Genomic DNA, 13,604 nt, shown 5'->3' on the forward strand with positions numbered 1-13,604 from the left:
CTAGACAATCCTGTGGTACAATTTAAAAGACAGACATGCAGTATCTTCTATGGTTCTATAATTATTATAGAATAGAAAATGATAGAAACATAATAATATCATACTACAGAAACTACTGCACAGACTTGTTCTACCTGTATACATATGACTCTCTGGGCTTCAGTGACATTGTAAAATGGGATAGCAGCACAAATACAGGCTACATTTTAAAATTGAATTTAGACATACAGTGGGGAGAACAATTATTTGATACACTGCCGATTTTGCAGGTTTTCCTACGTACAAAGCATGTAGAGGTCTGTAATTTTTATCATAGGTACATTTCAACTGTGAGAGACGGAATCTAAAACAAAAATCCAGAAAATCACATTGTATGATTTTTAAGTAATTAATTTGCATTTTATTGCATGACATAAGTATTTGATACATCAGAAAAGCAGAACTTAATATTTGGTACAGAAACCTTTGTTTGCAATTACAGAGATAATACGTTTCCTGTAGGTCTTGACCAGGTTTGCACACACTGCAGCAGGGATTTTGGCCCACTCCTCCATACAGACCTTCTCCAGATCCTTCAGGTTTCGGGGCTGTCGCTGGGCAATACGGACTTTCAGCTCCCTCCAAAGATTTTCTATTGGGTTCAGGTCTGGAGACTGGCTAGGCGACTCCAGGACCTTGACATGCTTCTTACGGAGCCACTCCTTAGTTGCCCTGGCTGTGTGTTTCGGGTCGTTGTCATGCTGGAAGACCCAGCCACGACCCATCTTCAATGCTCTTATTGAGGGAAGGAGGTTGTTGGCCAAGATCTCGCGATACATGGCCCCATCCATCCTCCCCTCAATACGGTGCAGTCGTTCTGTCCCCTTTGCAGAAAAGCATCCCCAAAGAATGATGTTTCCACCTCCATGCTTCACGGTTGGGATGATGTTCTTGGGGTTGTACTCATCCTTCTTCTTCCTCCAAACACGGCGAGTGGAGTTTAGACCAAAAAGCTCTAGTTTTGTCTCATCAGACCACATGACCTCCCATTCCTCCTCTGGATCATCCAGATGGTCATTGGCAAACTTCAGACGGGCCTGGACATGCGCTGGCTTGAGCAGGGGGACCTTGCGTGCGCTGCAGGATTTTAATCCATGACGGCGTAGTGTGTTACTAATGGTTTTCTTTGAGACTGTGGTCCCAGCTCTCTTCAGGTCATTGACCAGGTCCTGTCGTGTAGTTCTGGGCTGATCCCTCACCTTCCTCATGATCATTGATGCCCCACAAGGTGAGATCTTGCATGGAGCCCCAGACCGAGGGTGATTGACCGTCATCTTGAACTTCTTCCATTTTCTAATAATTGCGCCAACAGTTGTTGCCTTCTCACCAAGCTGCTTGCCTATTGTCCTGTAGCCCATCCCAGCCTTGTGCAATTATCCCTGATGTCATTACACAGCTCTCTGGTCTTGGCCATTGTGGAGAGGTTGGAGTCTGTTTGATTGAGTGTGTGGACAGGTGTCTTTTATACAGGTAACAAGTTCAAACAGGTGCAGTTAATACAGGTAATGAGTGGAGAACAGGAGGGCTTCTTAAAGAAAAACTAACAGGTCTGTGAGAGCCGGAATTCTTACTGGTTGGTAGGTGATCAAATACTTATGTCATGCAATAAAATGCAAATGAATTACTTAAAAATCATACAATGTGATTTTCTCTCACAGTTGAAGTGTACCTATGATAAAAATTACAGACCTCTACATGCTTTGTAAGTAGGAAAACCTGCAAAATCGGCAGTGTATCAAATACTTGTTCTCCCCGCTGTATATTCCAACCTGATCAAAAATTATGAATGTGGTATCATGTAAAAATATCATGATTTATCCTAAACACATTTTTATGCAGTTATCAGCTCTGAAACCCAGTTTAAATGTGTTCTTTTTTATGATAGGCTCTAAATGATTTAAGCTTTCAAACAGATTCCAATTTAAAGTGTTTTGTTGCACTGGACATTTGTAGATACTCTGTTTGAGAATAAACGCTGTTGATCATGTTGGCGGCAGGTTGCCTGACGGTTAAGAGCTTTGGGTCAGTAACCGAAAGGTAGCTGGTTCAAATTCCTGAGCTGACTAGGTGAAAGCCCTTTCCATTTGCTCCTGTAAGTCACTCTGGATAAGAGCCTCTGCAAAATGACGTAAACGTTTAACACTTTTGTGCTGTCCTTATTTGAACCACTCATTTTGCAAACTCACAGCCTTCAGGTATTGATGGCTCCTGCCAACTTCAACTGTGGTAGGCTACCTGGGTCCAGCTGAGGATTTGTCACCATAGTAACTCCACATATGGGTATCCTGTAGGCTATTACTGGCCTGTGAAAATTGAAGCCATCTCACAATGGCTAGTCCTGTTCCTATTGTGGTAGCTTTCCCTATAGGGGAGGATGGAGTTAGTTGAGCCACCCTTGTTTCTAGGAAACCATACTGTGACAATTTTCCTTATGACCTCCGTCACCTCATCTAAAGCTAAGCTTATTCTAAATAACCAGACATTGCAAACGGTTAATGATTTATTAATTGTAATTGTGTGGTTTGGCTATATTCTTTTGATTGATGAGCATCTGTGAAAGAGAGAAGAAATGTATGTTAAGAGTTTATGGCTGCATGCCAACAATTGGTTTCTGCAAGCAAAACCTCTTGTTGTGCGGTGCACAGTATAATGCTCGTTCTAATGATGTATGTACTGACCAAAACGTACAACTACAATGTGATCATGTTTAACTATCAAATCGTTAAGGTTAAGTAAAATAAATGTATATGTTTTCCTGGTCCAAGTTTTCACAGGTTTATTCAGGATAGGGGGTAATGCGATACTAGCTTATCCCGGGGGGAACGTACATATTTATATCCCAGGTTGTATGTATGCGTAAAGCAGGTGAAGCATCTTTAGTGATATGTGTGCTGTATGAACACATATGTGTTTATGAACTGAACATTTTGTATTGAATTTCATACATTGTGAATGTTAATTGATCAATGTGTCAGGTCTTCCTCCCATTGGCTGATGCATTGTGGTTATGTGTATTTAAACCCTTTCATTGTTTTTTGGACAAGACAGGGTAAGGTTGGCATACTGCTGGGTGGTAGGTATATTTGAAGCCTGGGTTTTGGTTGAAGAGCTCTATTTGATTTAGTTTATTTCCTTTTGTTGTTTTGTAAAAACTTGTACAGTTTTCGGTGGCTATTTATCTTCACGTTTGCTAATAAAAGCCAAACTCTGAGCAGAAAAAAACATTGTCTGTCACGCCCTGGCTCTGGGGACTCTTAAATGTTGAGCCAGGGTGTGGATTTGCTATGTTTAGTTTTTCTATGTTTTTGTTCTAGATCGTTTGATTTATGTTGGCCAGGGTGGTTCCCAATCAGAGGCAGCTGTAGCTCGTTGTCTCTGATTGGGGACCATACTTAGGCAGCCTGTTTTGCACTAGTCTTTGTGGGATCTTGATCCGTAAAGGTTTGTTGTGTTATAACCGCAGGACTTCACGTATCGTTTGTTTGTTGTTTTTGTCGTTAAGTACGTTAAATAAAAGTATGTACGCTTATCACGCTGTGCCTTGGTCCGTGTCTTCAGTCAACGATCGTGACAGAAGATCCCACCATAAGAGGACCAAGCAGCGTGCCCAGGAGGAGAAGATGGCGATGTCGCAGGTGGGCAAATGGTGGTCTTGGGAGGAGATATTCGCGGGGAAAGGGCCATGGGCAAAGGTGAATGCCCAGGCAGGAGAGGAGACTGTGGAGGCGCGCTACAGAGAGGAGCAGCGGCAACGCAGAGGGTACCGGCCGGGGAGGAAGCCCGAAAGACAGCCCCAATATTTTTTTTGGGGGGGGCTAAAAGGGTGGTTGGCGGAGCCACGTACTGTGCCGCGAGTGTTCCAGCACAGTCCTGTACGTCCTGTGCTAGAACCACACACGTGTCGTGCTAAGGTGGGCATGCAGCCAGGACGGGGTGTGCCGGCTCAACGCTCGTGGCCTCCAGTACCCCTCCTCGGTCCCGTATATCCTGCGCCAGTGCCACGTGCTGTAGCGCCAGTACGAGTGCACAGCCCTGTACGTCCTGTGCTGATGCCTCACACATATTGTGTGGAAATAGGCATTCAGCCAGGACGGGTTGTGTCAGCTCTCCGCTCCAGACCTCCAGTCCGCCTCCACAGTCCGGCCCGGCCCGTTCCGGCTCCCCGCACCAAGCCAATGGTGCGTGTTCCCAGTCCAGCCCGGCCTGTTCCTGCTCCCCGCACCAAGCCAGTGGTGCGCGTCGCCAGCCCGGTCCGGCCTGTTCCTGTCCCTCGCACCAAGCCAGTGGTGCGCGTCGCCAGCCCGGTCCGGCCTGTTCCTGGCCCTCGCACCAAGCCAGTGGTGCGCGTCGCCAGCCCGGTCCGACCTGTTCCTGTCCCTCGCACCAAGCCAGTGGTGCGCGTCGCCTGCCCGGTCCGGCCTGTTCCTGTCCCTCGCACCAAGCCAGTGGTGCGCGTCGCCAGCCCGGTCCGGCCTGTTCCTGCTCCCCGCACCAAGCCAGCGGTGCGCGTCGCCAGCCCGGTCCGGCCTGTTCCTGCTCCCCGCACCAAGCCTGTGGTGCGCGTCGTCAGCCCGGTCCGGCCCGTTCCTGCTCCCCGCACCAAGCCAGTGGTGCGCGTCGTCAGCCCGGTCCGGCCCGTTCCTGCTCCCCGCGCCAAGCCAGTGGTGCGTGTGTCCAATCCGGCACGGCCCGTGCCTGTTCCACCGGTGCCTGGTCCGGCACCGGTCAGCTGCTCCACTCCGGAGTCAGAGCAATCCGCTCCACCGGGGTCTGGTCCAGCTCCTGCCAGCGGCTCCAGTCCGGAGCCGGTAAGGTCTGGTCCACCGTCGTCGGGTCCAGCTCCAGTCAGCGGGGCCAGACCAGACCAGGGGCGCAACGGGGAGGTGGAGAAAAGGTGGTGGTCACGCCCGGAGCCGGATCCACCTCCGAGGCGGAATGCCCACCCGGCCCCTACCCTCTTGTGTTTGTGTGGCGCGGTCGCAGTCCGCCTTTTGGGGGGTACTGTCACGCCCTGGCTCTGGGGACTCTTAAATGTTGAGCCAGGGTGTGGATTTGCTATGTTTAGTTTTTCTATGTTTTTGTTCTAGATCGTTTGATCTATGTTGGCCAGGGTGGTTCCCAATCAGAGGCAGCTGTAGCTCGTTGTCTCTGATTGGGGACCATACTTAGGCAGCCTGTTTTGCACTAGTCTTTGTGGGATCTTGATCCGTAAAGGTTTGTTGTGTTATAACCTCAGGACTTCACGTATCGTTTGTTTGTTTGTTTTTGTCGTTAAGTACGTTAAATAAAAGTATGTACGCTTATCACGCTGCGCCTTGGTCCGTGTCTTCAGTCAACGATCGTGACATTGTCATTGTCAGCCTCACTGTTCCAATCCTACCACTGGATCAACCTCAAACACACAATTAATAATTTGATCAAATATTTAGGAAGAGCGAGGTCATCATTTCATGGAATCTGAAGGAAGAAACCACATTTAAAAAGTGGTAAGCAAATTAGGTCCAAAAACTGATTTTCACCGAGTCAAATGAATGTGTTGTGTTGAGGTTTCATGTTGCTTGTATCTAAACCAAAGTAGATCATTTTAATATTGTTCTATACATCAGTTGGGGTCTCTATAAGCTTCAATATGAGGTCCTAAACCTAGCATGAAAGTGCATCCTTGTAGCTGTGTGGACTAATATAGTCAACATGTTTGCTTTAGGGTAAGTTGAGCCAATGGCAAATTGAAGTGTTTTCTTCCCAGGCATAATCACTGGGATATGAGGTAACAACAGGTCCTGGCCTATGTTAAAAGTGTTTTAAAAAAGTACTGTGTTTTTAAGGTGTTAAGCCTGTGTTAAAGGATGCTTAAAATGATTAAAAGACAAAAAAATAAATTGTGTTTGTGTTGAATTGTATTGAATTGTGTTTTGGAAATAAAGATAGACATGGTTTTTTAAAAGGTAGTGGTAATATTTAATTCAGTACAGAAATGTGTAGGCGGCTTAACTTACCCTGTCCCATGGCTCAACTAACCCCGTACCTGGAGACAATCTTATGTTGTCAAAACTGTAATGTTTACATACATTCTGATTGTTTCCAGGGATACACAGTATCCTGAAATATATGTTGATATCTTTGTTAGAAAGAATACTATATTTCCCTTGATGGAGTGATGCTGAATGTAAAAATTGGCTCAATTTACCCCATTCTCCCCTAGTGAAGCAAGGTTATTACTGATGGAGATGTTCAACCCATATGACCTTGTCACACTGCATTAACAGTTTTGTGGAACAGATTGAACACAGGGCTGGAGTGGCTCTGAGGTCAGTTATCGTGTGTGCAGCATTAACATGCATGAAGGCAGAATATGTTGCATGTGAAATAGGCTACATAACATGCAAAATTAAAAAGGAACAATGAAAAGTGCTGTTGAAGTTATATTCAAAATGCTCATGCTTAAAGTTGCCACCATCATAACAGCTGTCCTTGATTAGTCAATTAATTTGGTGGAAACGATAATGCGCTGAAAATGTTCCAATGCTGTGGCTATATTTGCCAGGATAATAGGGATATACAGTTTGAACCCAATAACTGTGTGATTGTCCTCCATGATAACGCACATGTAAGTTTCATTGGGAGTGCACATGATTGGTCAACTGCTGCTGACCGCGCCCTCAACCCTATACCGAACCATCAGCAACCGGTGAGTCCGGGGAGCGATGCTACTGCTGCTACCTTCAGTGCGGCGTAGGAAGACAACCATTGTCTAATGCGGGGTTCAGGTGGATCGGCAGGGCTCATAACGGCATGTGAGTCTGAAGTCTGTCCTTCCGGAAAACGAAGAAGTCTGCAGCATTTCACCTCCATGTAAATATTCAGAAGACCGCAGAAATTCTGACCCGAACCCCGGGATAATTCTAACAAACCACGTTGTCTTTCTATCGGGTGTTGAAGAGTAGAATAATGCCCAGGTAAGACCACTGAACATTTCTCTGGGGAATGACCTCCATAAATAAACATCGAAATATTGTTAAAGGTGTTGCAGTAAATATTGTATCCGTAGACTCTCCGACCCGTGGTGTGGTTTGCAGTACGGACCTCGCTCGCTATCATCAGACCTGTGATTGTCTGCACTATCCTACAGATATCCTGCTTTCCAATCATTAAATAATAATTGTCTCTCGTTAAGTAATAGGACATGCGTTATGTTTATGCTATAAATGAGGGCTTCTCAGAGTCATTCCGTTTCCGTATTGACTGGGTTAGAGCAGCAACAATTGAGGGGAGAGGACAGTCAAAATCATATATATATATATATATATATATATATATATATGAGAGCATGAAGTCGCCTAATTGCAGCAGCATCAATTGAGGGGAGAGGACAGTCAAAATCATATATATATATATATATAAGAGAGCATAAAGTCGCCTAATTGCATGTGGGTAGTAGAAGTGGCTTGGCAATATTGCCCGCAGATATAGCTTGTTTTCTGGCTCACATCATGCAGTTATGAATAGTGTGAATTAGACGTTATTATGTGTACTAGCCTATAAGCAGATGTAGGCAACGGGTCAGTTTTACACTTGACAAAACTATTGTCAAGGTGGTGCTCTGTGTTTTAGGTGATGCACAGACACACACACACACACACACACACACACACCTGGGGGCATCTCCCTGTCTGTGAGAAGTAACTGAACTTAAACACATAAGGCCACTCCAGGCCTCTGGCGGTGCATCTTCTTATCTCCTCTCCACCCCATCACCTCCCCGTTAAGGGTAAAACACCATCGGCACCCTACTGTCAGCCGGTAGAGGTGTCCTAGTGCGATGCGATTTATTATCAACTGTCCACAGCTCTCTCGCTCTCAATTCAATTCAAAGGGCTTTATTGGCACGGGAAAGATATGTTTAGATTGCCAAAGCAAGTGAAATAGATAATAAACAAAAGTAAATTAAACAATATCTCGCTCTCTTTTTAATGAAGTAGCATCATCACACCTTCACCTCACACCCCAGTGGCCACACTGATCCCGGGTGGTTTACGGCATAGAGACACTGACAGCAACAGTGCCTCACTCACTCATAGACTTGGAACTGCAGCACACTGCCAGACTAGCCTCAAGGGTGATCAATAAGACAAGCAGACTGATTACATGTTATGTTTAAATAGCTTACAGATATGATTTGTTTGCTTTGTGTTCATCTGATTAGTGGTCAAATGGAGCCTACAGCTATCTGATACTCAGCCCTGTTCAAACAGAGTAATGAGGTAGCCTATCTGATACTCAGCCCTGTTCAAACAGAGTAATGAGGTAGCCTATCTGATACTCAGCCCTGTTCAAACAGAGTAATGAGGTAGCCTATCTGATAATCATACTGATGGACAGAGGAAGCTTCTTATTCCCACAATGATATATTTTCATTTTTGTTTATCCTTTCTTTAGCCATTTATCACTTAAGATGAACATCATATCTGTTTAGGAGAGAGGCCTGGCCAGAAGGGCAGCTTCAGTATAAAAACAACACAACAATCCCATTATCTGGACATGCCATAAAACCCCATATAGAGGATGTGAGGAGGTTGCTCTGGAAAGGACCAGTATGACTGTTGGATTCCTTCCCCCAGGTTCTTTATCTTCCTCACAGTGCCACTAATTACATGTCTTCTTGCCCAGTGCAAGTGTTTTAATTGCCGTGAGAAGGGAGCAAATTAACAGTGTAGACGTGACAGAGATTACCTTGTAATTGTCTAATGGCCAGTGGCAATTAACATGTTAATGGCAATTAGTTAATTATCAGGGAAGGGATTGCAGGTAGCCTAGCGGTTAAGAGCGCCTATCGGTTAAGAGCGTTGGGCCAGTAACCGAAAGGTTGCTGGTTCGAATCCCCCGATAAGAGCAGCTGCTAAATTATTAAAATGTGAATGTATGGCGGAGCGGGAAAAAACAATCTTATTTTCAAAGGTCTCTCTTTCGGTTGCCATACAGTAAATCCAAACAATAGTAAAACACACTGATTTCTTAGTTCTATTAATCTTTATCTAGAAGCAGATGAGAGGACTGCTGCTCTGCTCAGTGCTATGGTATCTCATTTCAGCACCACACTTGTGGACAGCACCCCTGTGCTGTATGTCCCAGCCTTTTAACAAAGCTTATTTCTAAGCCCCAGTTTGTATGTGGAAAGCTGCTGGAAGTCTTTACTTTACCACCCTAAGGCTGTTACTACAGTGAACACTGCACTGTCTGTTGTCCTGAGAAACATGGTTGCTTCATGCACCAGAGCTGTGATGCTGTAGAACTGATGTTATTGTCTCTGTGACATCACAGCCGACTGAGAGTGGTGCCTTCATCTGACTGGAACGGTTTCTGTTGTATTTATAATGAGGAAAACTTAGCCTTAGACTGTTGCCCGTTGAGGGGTTAAGAAAATATATATTTAGTCAATTTGTTTTTTTAATGATTGTTATCTCTAAAGCTACTGGACAGCCTTATTTCATCATGTACATTCTTGATATAATTGTATTGTTTGTTTGAATGACAGTTGTAGAGAATTAACAAATGCAGCAGTATTTGGTTTGTAAGTAGATTTGATTCTCTACAGAAATGTTTCAGTCAAAGCATATCAGTCAATATGTAATGAAGGAGACATGGTGTGGTGCTTGAGGTAATGATGAGCCCAATTGGAGATGACGTGCGTGCGTGCATGTGGTGTTTGTGTATGTGTGTGTGAGTTGGCGGGGTTATAAACACTATGTGTAGCTCTGGCTTGTCTCCTTCTCCATCCTGCCCCACCAAGGTCGTGTCCACAGACTATGCACAGTGGCCCTGGCCCGCTGCACTCCTGGCCCTGCCAGAGAAATGGGCCCTGCCCGGAGAGCACTGCTGCTTTTAATCAGGCCTGATGCGTGACTCAGCCGCATGCCAGCTGCACATACAGCCAAACAGAGATCGCTTCCCTGGATGATGAAGAGGAAAAAAGGTCACTGTTGAGATATTTGTTTCTCTCTACACCTTCAGGGACCCCTGCTTTATTTATTTAATTCTGGGGCTTTGGCTCTGTTGAACTTTGCTTACTAACTGGAATGATTTGCTAAATGCCGTAGGTTCCCATGTGCACATGGCAATAATACAAGGCATTATGTTGAAGGGAGCGGTTTGGAGTCGGGAGGAACACTATTAGTTGAAATCCCATGTGGGTCACTGTGCTATTTTGTTGAGGAAACACTTGAGATGGATTGTATTTATATCCAGAAGGATAATGTTACAATCCAGGAGGAGTGGACATTGGAGATGACTGAACAAAACCAGCTGCACTAACAGAGCTGAATGACACAGGGTATCTGATTGGTACCTATTAGAAACAGAGAATAACAGCCCAAAATAACTGCAAGTCATTGTGAATCCTGAGAGGCTGCTAAAATGCCCCATAGATGGAACAGATGGAGAATAGACAGAGGAGGAGATCATCTGGAGAACAGACAGAGGAGGAGATCTGGAGAATAGACAGAGGAGGAGATCTGGAGAATAGACAAAGGAGGAGATCTGGAGAATAGACAGAGGAGGAGATCTGGAGAATAGACAAAGGAGGAGATCTGGAGAATAGACAGAGGAGGAGATCTGGAGAATAGAGAGAGTAAGAGATCTGGAGAATAGACAGAGGAGGAGATCTGGAGAATAGAGAGAGTAAAAGATCTGAAGAATAGACAGAGGAGGAGATCTGGAGAATAGACAGAGGAGGAGATCTGGAGAATAGACAGAGGAGGAGATATGGAGAATAGACAGAGGAGGAGATCTGGAGAATAGACAGAGTAAGAGATCATCTGGAGAATAGACAGAGGAGGAGATCTGGAGAATAGATAGAGGAGGAGATCCGGAGAATAGACAGAGTAAGAGATCTGCAGAATAGATAGAGGAGGAGATCTGGAGAATAGACAGAGGATGATATCTGGAGAATAGACAGAGGAGGAGATCATCTGGAGAATAGACAGAGGAGGAGATCTGGAGAATAGACAGAGGAGGAGATCTGGAGAAAAGACAGAGGAGGAGATCATCTGGAGAATAGACAGAGGAGGAGATCATCTGGAGAATAGACAGAGGAGGAGATCATCTGGAGAATAGACAGAGTAAGAGATCTGGAGAATAGACAGAGGAGGAGATCTGGAGAATAGACAGAGGAGGAGATCTGGAGAATAGACAGAGAAGGAGATCTGGAGAATAGACAGATGAGGAGATCTGGAGAATAGACAGAGGAGGAGATCTCGAGAATAGACAGAGGAGGAGATCTGGAGAATAGACAGAGGAGGAGATCTGGAGAATAGACAGAGGAGGAGATATGGAGAATAGACAGAGGAGGAGATCTGGAGAATAGACAGAGTAAGAGATCATCTGGAGAATAGACAGAGGAGGAGATCTGGAGAATAGATAGAGGAGGAGATCCGGAGAATAGACAGAGTAAGAGATCTGCAGAATAGATAGAGGAGGAGATCTGGAGAATAGACAGAGGATGAGATCTGGACAGAGGCCCATCTGCTTCTATGTCATCAGAACTAGTGGTTCTCAGGATGCAGCCGCACATTGGATGTGGCAGTTTGTGGCTCTCTAGGGAATAGCCAGTGTTTAAATAAGTTTAAACCAGAGAGGGCTAGATGTCACAATGCTATTTTAGATGTGCCAGCCACACAGCCTGTTGTAATGAGTCAGTTTGTCTTTCTAGTCCAATTTGCGTAACAAGTCATAACCCAATGCAGTGAGTATTGGAAGGGACTTTTTCAGTACGTTTACATAGGAAACTCCTGCATGAGTCAAATTATTAGTAGAACGTACAGGATACACAAACAGGATACACATGGTATACAACGTCCAATGAAATGCTTACTTGCAGGTTCCTTCTCGACAACGCAACAACAATAATAAATAATAAAAGATAAGAATATGAACATAAAGTAAATGGCTCAGTAGAATAGAATACATTTTTTGTTGCATAAGTTTAATACAGGAAGGCACAGTTTGTACATGGATTTAGCACAGGTGTTGTGGTGAACTCACGCATGTTTGTTTATAACATGTTAACTGTGTGTCAAGCATCACCATGAGTTGTATAATAGGCTGATAATTAAACCTAATAGTCAGAAGACCGAAGAAAGTAGTGGGGATACTGTGTGGAGAAAGCTGTCCTGTCTCGGATTAGCTCCCACGCTGGGAAGTGTAAGGTTACATTGAAACGATATTTCCGCTGATACACCACTGTTACTGTGTGACCCACAGGAGGGCAGAATACTCTGACTGCGCTGTTTATAAAAATGTGGCCAGTGTAGTCCATGCCCTTAGAGATATGAAACAGGATATCAGCCTGTCAGGCTAATACATTATGCCGGGACCCATTAGTCCATGGAAACAAATGGCAACCCCAACAGAAAGGCACCAATGTTGGCCCACTGCTGCAGTGGCAAATTTACCATGTGAATCTTGATGGGGCCCCCCAAAAAATATGGGGGATGCATGCCAGCAAAGCCACAACACAACACTAAACAATACATTAATTGCACTATAACATTTACATTTTACATTTACATTTTAGTCATTTAGAAGACGCTCTTATCCAGAGCAACTTACAGTTAGTGAGTGCATACATTTTCATACATAACGGTGACAAACGGTGCCCACAAACTGTTAGGGCCTACATAAAGCTGTCCCAACAGCAGTCCCAACACCTTACCACTGTTACACCTGGCTATCAGTGGAGCCTTGTCTGGCAGCGAAGCAGTTCATTTAGCCTCATTTACTGCCTTTAAAAAAACATAGCTGATATGGCAGACTTGCTTAAACAAATGGAGATGTACAAACTATGGCATAAGAGGACGACAAGCGGATAAGAGGCAATCCGTAATTTCGATTAAGACATTAATGAGCAAGCTAGGATGGACGTCGTCAATATAACTATTTGTTCAGCACTTTTGAAATGTACAGCGACAGAATTCAGAACATGGGCCGTTCTTGCAGTGTTCTCCCTGTACACCAAGTCAGAACCGTAGGATAAATAAAGGGGGCATCTAAGCAGACAATGAAAGCTCTTACAATATTCGATGATTACATTTTTCTAAAACAGGCTATAGGCTACATGTGCACCACCAAGTCAGAACAGTAGGCTAAGTTATGAGGGGAAGATATACCAAATTATTAGGGTGAGGCACATGGGCTACTAACAGCTTACTACACAACATACACTTAGTATTACTTTCTTAGCTACAGTATACATATCTCCCTGGCATATTACATCATTTATGCAGCAGCATACAATACATTTTTGGACTTGTTGTGCTGTGCTCACTTGAACAGGTAGGTGGCGCGGCGGTCCTTCGTTGGCAAATTTGTTCATGAAAGTCTGGCATTCTCTGGATTTATGGCGCTTTCAAGACAACTGGGAACTCTGAAAAAAACAAGTTAAATCATGATGACGTCAGTGATCTTCAGGTCGTAGCTCTAGAAAGAGGCCAGAGTTCTCGACTTACAATTCCGAGTTGGATGACCGTTCTAAACGTATTTTCCCAGTCGGAGCTCGTTTTTTCCCGAGTTCC

General features: G+C 44.6%; 1 protein-coding gene across 3 annotated transcripts in view; it reads left to right on the forward strand.

Moving 5' to 3' along the window:
• Positions 1-6,742: 6,742 nt before the first annotated feature.
• The window catches only part of nrxn2a (neurexin 2a), a 307,701-nt gene continuing 300,839 nt past the window's right edge, over positions 6,743-13,604 (forward strand). For all 3 annotated transcript variants that reach the window (XM_041851550.1, XM_045208196.1, XM_045208197.1), the window contains exon 1: positions 6,743-6,995. The gene's annotated coding sequence lies outside the window, so the exon portion shown is untranslated. The remainder of the gene's footprint in view (positions 6,996-13,604) is intronic.

Source organism: Coregonus clupeaformis, chromosome 27, assembly GCF_020615455.1.
Source record: "Coregonus clupeaformis isolate EN_2021a chromosome 27, ASM2061545v1, whole genome shotgun sequence".
NCBI lineage: Eukaryota > Metazoa > Chordata > Actinopteri > Salmoniformes > Salmonidae > Coregonus > Coregonus clupeaformis.